We start from the raw sequence: 7,883 nt of genomic DNA on the forward strand, positions 1-7,883 counted from the left end.
TAATTTGTGCATATTTTTTTTCTGCAAAAGTAAAAAAAAAAAAGCTTTGTGAATATTAGATGCTAGGTAAAGGATAGTTATTGATGAATTGTGTATGAATAAACTTACAAAACAATTCATTAGTTGACATATAAATACAATCGTGAGCAACTGAACGTACACATCGTATATAAATCAAATTCATTCATCATTTTACCTATGTTGAAAATTAATGCTTGTACTAATTCATCTCGCACAACCCCTTATCAGATATCATTCATTTGGAAGGAAGTACACACAATTCCTGATAGATGAAAACAACTATTAGTTTTAGATATCTTCCTTTGGTCTCAACCAACGGCTGTCTTAGGAAATTCATCATTTGTACAGCTCTGCATTCTTGTGAAATAAATGAATTTGTTCAAGATTCTTGCATCGGTGTTTACCATCAATGGGTGTTGTCAACAGCTTAGTTTGATAAATGTTGGCAGTATCAGCCACACTCACCAGTCTCTCTCTCTCTCTCTCTCTCTCTCTCTCTCTCTCTCTCTCTCTCTCTCTCTCTCTCTCTCTCTTTAGGACGAAAATTAAAGTGATATATTCATAAAAAAAATCTCACAATTGAGTGATCCTTTCAACTTTAGTATATATTTTAATCTGGAATAATCCTGTCTCTCATTTACTGGACATCATACTTCAAAAGTTCAATAGTTACAAAGTTTTGAATCTAAGTTGACCTGTAAAAGCAATAGAAACTTATTCTGTACCCATAATAGTAATATGTCTCTCTCTTGAATTCTTATATGGCTTGATAGTATTATTATTATTATTTACTAAGCTATAACCCTAGATGGAAAAACACAATGCTATAAGCCAGGGGCTCCAACAGGGAAAATAGCCCATCGAGGAAAGGAAACAGGGAGAAATAAAATAGTCCAAGAACAGTAACATTAAAATAAATATCTCCTATATAAACTATAAAAACTTTAACAAAACAAGAGGGAGAGAAATAAGATAGAATAGTGTGCCCGAGTGTACCCTCAAGCAAGAGAACTCTAACCCAAGACAATGGAAGACCATGGTACAGAAGGTATAGCACTACCCAAGACTAGAGAACAATGGTTTGATTTTAGAGTGTCCTTCTCCTAGAAGAGCTGCTTACCATAGCTAAAGAGTCTCTTCTACCCATAGCAAGAGGAACGTACACACTGAAAAATTATAGTGCAGTAGTTAACCCTTTGGATGAAGAAGAATTGTTTGGTAATCTCAGTGTTGTCAAGGGTATGAGGACAGAGGAGAATATATAAAGAATATGCCAGACTATTCGGTGTGTGTGTGTGTGTGTGTAGGCAAAGGGAAAAAGAACCGTAACCAGAGAGAAGGATCCAATGTAGTACTGTCTGGCCAGTCAAAAGACCCCATAACTCTCTAGCGGTAGCATCTCAACGGGTGGCTGGTGCCCTGGCCACCCTACTACCTATACATATATACACACGTGTGCTGTATATATATATATAGATAGATAGATAGATATATACACATGTATAAATATATATATATATATATATATATATATATATATATATATATGTAGATATATACACACATGTATATATATATATATATATATATATATATATATATATATATATATATAAATTTATGAATATATATATATATATATATAGAGAGAGAGAGAGAGAGAGAGAGAGAGAGAGAGAGAGAGAGAGAGAGAGAGAGAGAGAGAGAGAGAGAGAGACATATTCGAATATAAAATGTTATTCTAAGACATATTCATATAGACACATTAATTTTCCTGTCCAGATATTATCATCACTATCTTTTTTACCCAAGCAAAGATCTTAATTTACCCAAGATGATATAAGTATTCCAAGCTGCTTTCTAAAGATATTCCCCAAGTATGCAATTGAACCTAAATACGATGTACGCATTATCATCGAGGCAGACAATAACCACATCATTGATGTTCCCATTCAATACAGAGGGATTGAATAGAGACACATCAGACAGGCATCATAGAGGACAACACTGAATCCATTGCCTTGATTGCAGTCCATGTCTGCTGCAATAATAGTGTGTAGTTGTATTTAGATATTCTCCTTAGCAAGTCCAAGTTCGAAGAGATGAATGTGTTGTAGATAGCAAGCATTTTTGTAAAATAGAGGCTCTCTTTCTCCACACACACACACACACACACACATATATATATATATATATATATATATATATATATATATATATATGTATGTATATATATTCATCTGATCGCCTATAGCAAACCTACCTAGTATGGGTGGGCCATGTCGATACACAAAACATTCCAATACGTAAAGTTATCCCTGGTCAGAAAAGCACACACATATATATATATATATATATATATATATATATATATATATATATATATATATATATATATATATATATGAGAGTAAAACATATTATCTAAAACCCATTATTTGAAACTTCTGATACATTTTATGAATCTTGAACGGTGAGATCATGTAACAGTTAAATTACATAATGAACCGTCTGCCTTAATATATAATAGTGATAATGATAATATTAAACAATATATTAACCCTTATATTAACACACTGTAGGATGTTTACATATAATGCACTTTGAAAGTTATTTGTATTCCCGCCATAATCTATTAAAGGCGGGAGATATTGAATCTGGGGCAGTCTCGCTGGAGCAAGCGTGCCCTCAACATTGTTATTGCATTGCTGCTCACCATGTATTGAATTGTGAATACATAATTATTGCACATTGCTCGTGTTTGAGTATACCCAACCTGCATACATGGCGCAGTGAGTAGGATTGCAGTGAAGCCTTCAAGATGTTGGGTGCAAGATACTCAAGAACACTAAGAAGAGGGACCCTTCGACGGGCTGCACGTGGCCGCATCAATGGTGGGAATGAGGACCTTCTAAATGCAATGGCAAACCTTTTCTTGCAGCAGCGACAGAGCAGTGGTGCCCCCTCAGGTATGAGGGCAATTATGCCCGACAAATGTTCGTACGAAATGTCACAAGGAGCATTTAGGAAGTGGCGTAGGTCAATGACAGATTGGTTCCAAATTGGCAGGGTTGCAACTCAAGATGCTGTGCTGAGCATTCGTTTGAACTGCGATGATCAGTTGCAAAGGGCATTGGACGCCTGTTATACGGCCGATGAATGGAAAGCCCTTTCTTTACATCAGGCATTGGATGCCGTCCAAGAAGTGACTCAAAAGTCTGTAAATCGTGCAATTCTGTGGGATAAATTTTTTAGTGCACAGCAAGGGCCTATGGAACCTGCGAAGACATATGTACATCGGTGTCAGGAATTGGCTTTAGATTGTGCTTTCCGCTGCCCTCAGTGCCAAAATGACATGAGTGACTATATGCTGACCCACAGGTTAGCCAGTGGTTTAAATAACTGTGGATTGAAACAAGAAATACTCCAGGACTACGAGAAATATAACAGTGTCGCCAAAATTCTACAGAAGTGTGAAATATATGAGGCAGCTGAAAGGGACAGTGGGGCAAACAAATTTAAACAGAAACTCATTACCGCCAAGGTGGGGAAGGAATTGCTGCCCTATAATAGTAATGAAATAGAACATAGTGATGTGGCGGCAGTAAAATCGAACTTTCGTCGACAGAAGGATAGTAAGCTGCTTATGTCAGGTAAGAGATGTGATAATTGTGGGCGCATTCAGGAGAAAAATAAATCTAGCTGCTATGCAAATGAAGTGTGTTGCCACAACTGTGGTATAAAGGGTCATTTAGCTAGATATTGCAGAAAAAAACGTGTGAATAACAAGGCAGCAGGCATTGAAGTCGACCATGATGACGACACTATGTCAGTGACGGCATGCACATTAGTGCAACATTGTGGGGTCCAGCAGGTGACAGCATTGTCGGGAAAACTACCGTATGTACGCGTAAAAATTGAACATAAAATGAGGCGTGATGTACCAATGTATGAGGCATTTATTGATGCTATTGCCGATACTGGGGCTGAAGTTTGTATTATGGGGGAAAAGGTTTTGCATCAATTAGGACTGAATGTGAAACAGTTGCATCGTTCGAACGCCAGGGTCAATCACGCAGCCGAAAAACCCATGAGAGTACTGGGTAGTGTGCGTTGTACAATAACATTATGTAGAAATATTGCTCTAAATATAGAGGTGTTAGTAGTGTGCGGTGTCTCTAGGCTATACCTATCTATAGATGTATGTAAGTGTTTAGGATTAGTGGATGCGAACTTTCCCCATCATGTTAAGGTAGACGGGATATCAGTAAATAATATTGGTAGGGAACGGCCCAATAGTGTGGATGTCAATGACGTCACCAGTGATGTGAGCAACAACCATGACGTCATAGAGTTGCCGTTCTCCTCTCAGGAGGCCAACGTACCTAAGCTCAAAAGGTGGATTTTGGAGCGTTTCTCTGGTACGGTATTCAATACTAAACGGAATCCTTTACCGGTAATGAAGGGAAAGCCACACCATATCCACCTTCTCCCTGATGCAGTCCCATACGCATGCCATACGCCAATTCCAATTCCCAAACATTGGGAGCAAGAGGTAAAAAAACAGCTGGACGACGATGTAAAACTGGGAATAATCCGCCCCGTTCCTACAGGAACTGCAACCGATTGGTGTGCGCGAATGGTGGTAGTGGCTAAAAGGAATGGAAACCTAAGAAGAACAGTGGATTACCAAAGGCTAAACAAATTTTGCAAAAGAGAAACTCATCACACTTTTGCCCCGTTCGACATGGCATCCGGTGTACCTGTACGTTCATACAAAACTGTAATAGATGCCTATTCTGGTTTTCACCAAGTGGAACTAGATGAAGAAAGTCGGCACCTGACTACCTTCATATCCCCATGGGGTAGGTACCAGTATTGTAGGACCCCAATGGGACATGTCTCTGCCTCGGATGCATACTCAAAGCGCTTTGATGATGTAATAGCGGACATTCCGAGAAAATCTAAATGTGTTGATGATGTTCTCCTTTATGATGATACTGTGGAAGGGGCGTTCTATCATACGATAAGTTTTTTGCAAGTATGTGAAGAGAACGGAGTTACCCTCAATCCTGAAAAATTTCAATTTTGCCAACGCGAGGTAGACTTTGTGGGTTATGAATTAGGTTGGGACAATTTCAAGCCAGGTGAGGAAAAGTTGTCTGCAATCAAGAACTTCCCAATGCCAAATCAACCAACCATCACTGACATAAGATCTTGGTTTGGCCTCGTAAACCAATTGGCCCCATTTGTTGCTACCTCTCAACTAATGGAACCCTTTCGAGACCTCCTAAAAAAGTCTACTAGTCGAAAGGTATACTGGGATGAAATGTTACAGGATGCGTTCGAAAAGACTAAAGAAATTTTATGCAATCTGATTGGGGATGGATTGGCCTACTATGATAAATCCAGGCGAACTGCAGTAATCACTGACTGGTCGCGTGATGGGATGGGATTTCTGGTGTTACTATAACATTGCAGTTGCGAAGAGGATAAAGTCCCATTTTGTTGCAAAGGGGGGTGGAAGCTTGCCCTCTGTGGAAGCAGACATTTAACCTCGGCAGAAGTTAATTATGCAGTCGTTGAAGGAGAGGCTTCCGCCGTGGTATGGTGCTTTCAAAAAGCTAGATTATTCTTACTGGGGTGTCCCAATATTATCCTTGTTACTGACCACCGTCCGCTAGTCAAAGTGTTTGGGGACAGAGAATTGAAAGACATTGCAAATCCTCGTTTGCTTCGATTAAAGGAAAAAACATTACAATACAGTTTCACAGTAAAATACATCCCTGGGAAGAAAAACTCAGCAGCCGATACTCTTTCGAGATACCCAGTAATCAGAAGCCCAATAAATGCGAGTGACCGTGAGATGGGGGAGGAAGTTGAGAATTCATGTGTTGCAGCACTGATGACGTCGCTGAGTGATGACGTCATAACCCTCGACTGGAATTCTGTTAAAAGGGCTGCTGAAAGCGATGTGGAATATCAGCTACTAAAGAGTATGGTAGCCGCAGGTTCTTGGCCGGTATCGAGAAATCTAGTCGACTCCAGCATAAAGCCGTATTTTAGTGTACGGGATCGACTTGGCATCGTGGACGAACTGGTGGTGTATTCATACGATGACGGGCACATACGTCTGGCAATACCTGTGTCACTACGAGACCAAGTTGTCTCTAACCTACACTCAGGCCACCAAAGTTCTGATTCAATGATTCGTAGGGCACGACAGGCTGTGTATTGGCCTGGGATGGAGGGTCAACTGAAACTCAAGAGGATGCAGTGCAGAACATGTGACGTCATCGCTCCGTCCCAACAAAGGGAACCGCTATTGCCTACCCCACCCCCTGAATATCCTTTTCAACAAACGGTCACGGATATGTTTCAAATGTGTGGAAAACAATATCTGGTATATGCAGATAGGCTTACTGGTTGGCTGGAAATTGCCTTCTTTCCAAATGGTGCCACTTCTGCTAAGTTGATTCCCCTCTTCCGACGATACTTCATGCAGTGGGGCGCCCCGGAAGAAATCTCCCTCGATGGTGGCACCAATTTGGTAAGCACTGAGATGGCTAGTTTCCTACAGAAATGGGGGGTTAGGATGAGAATATCCTCAGCCCATTACCCCCAATCCAACGGAAGGGCAGAGGCAGCAGTACGGACAGCAAAGAGAACCATTCAAGATAACACAAGAAGCGACGGAAGCCTCGACACAGATAGTTTTGCAAGAGCCATTTTGCAATATAGAAATACGCCCCTAAGAGACATCGATAAATCGCCGGCACAGTTAGCCATGGGACGACAACTCAGGGACTCAGTCCCCATGATTAAAAGCTATCATAAGATAACAGAACAGTGGGCAGACATTATGATAGACAGAGAGGAGAAGATGGGTAAACACCTGAGAAATGTCAAGTTCCGTCATGATTCTAGTGCAAAGAGACTCCGCCCCTTGCAAGCGGGTACCACAGTAGCAGTGCAAAATGTCGTCTCTAAGGCCTGGGATCGTATTGCAAAAGTCGTTGAAATGAAAGGAGACCGCCAATATGTCATAAAACTAGATGGTAGTGGAAGAATATCAACGAGAAACAGAAAACAGCTTCGGGAAATAAGAGTGCAGGATTTCCCCCCACCTACTCGTTCACTTTCCCCCGCTGACTCGTGTGCCGACCCCCAACCCAGAAGAGGGACCAGGAAAATAAATCCTCCGAGTTGGCATGAAGACTATATTTTATGATTTTTCAATTATGTACAATTTGGTTTCTCTTTAATTATGCACAATTTGATATTTTTTTTTGTACTGAATATGTGACCAGTTTGTAATAATTTGATAATTTCATGCAACTAAATGTCGTCTTACTTTGCAATGAGCACGTAATCGCGCTCCACTTATATGATTTATGTTATCTTTTATATAACACCATTTTGTCATCAGTATGCCTTATACTTCTCTTGCTGTATGATTACTTGATAAAGCCTCAATTTCATGAAAAATGTAATACATTTATTTTAGAGAGGGGATGTAGGATGTTTACATATAATGCACTTTGAAAGTTATTTGTATTCCCGCCATAATCTATTAAAGGCGGGAGATATTGAATCTGGGGCAGTCTCGCTGGAGCAAGCGTGCCCTCAACATTGTTATTGCATTGCTGCTCACCATGTATTGAATTGTGAATACATAATTATTGCACATTGCTCGTGTTTGAGTATACCCAACCTGCATACACACACCATCCCAGACAAAGATATCAAAACCTTTGGTACATTTCACAATTATTCATAGAAACAAGATGATGATGTTTACAGATATAGATTTTTGCTAAACTATTAATATTGATATATCTTTTGTCTTACAAATATCTCTG

The sequence above is a fragment of the Palaemon carinicauda genome, unplaced genomic scaffold, assembly GCF_036898095.1.
Source record: "Palaemon carinicauda isolate YSFRI2023 unplaced genomic scaffold, ASM3689809v2 scaffold363, whole genome shotgun sequence".
Lineage (NCBI taxonomy): Eukaryota > Metazoa > Arthropoda > Malacostraca > Decapoda > Palaemonidae > Palaemon > Palaemon carinicauda.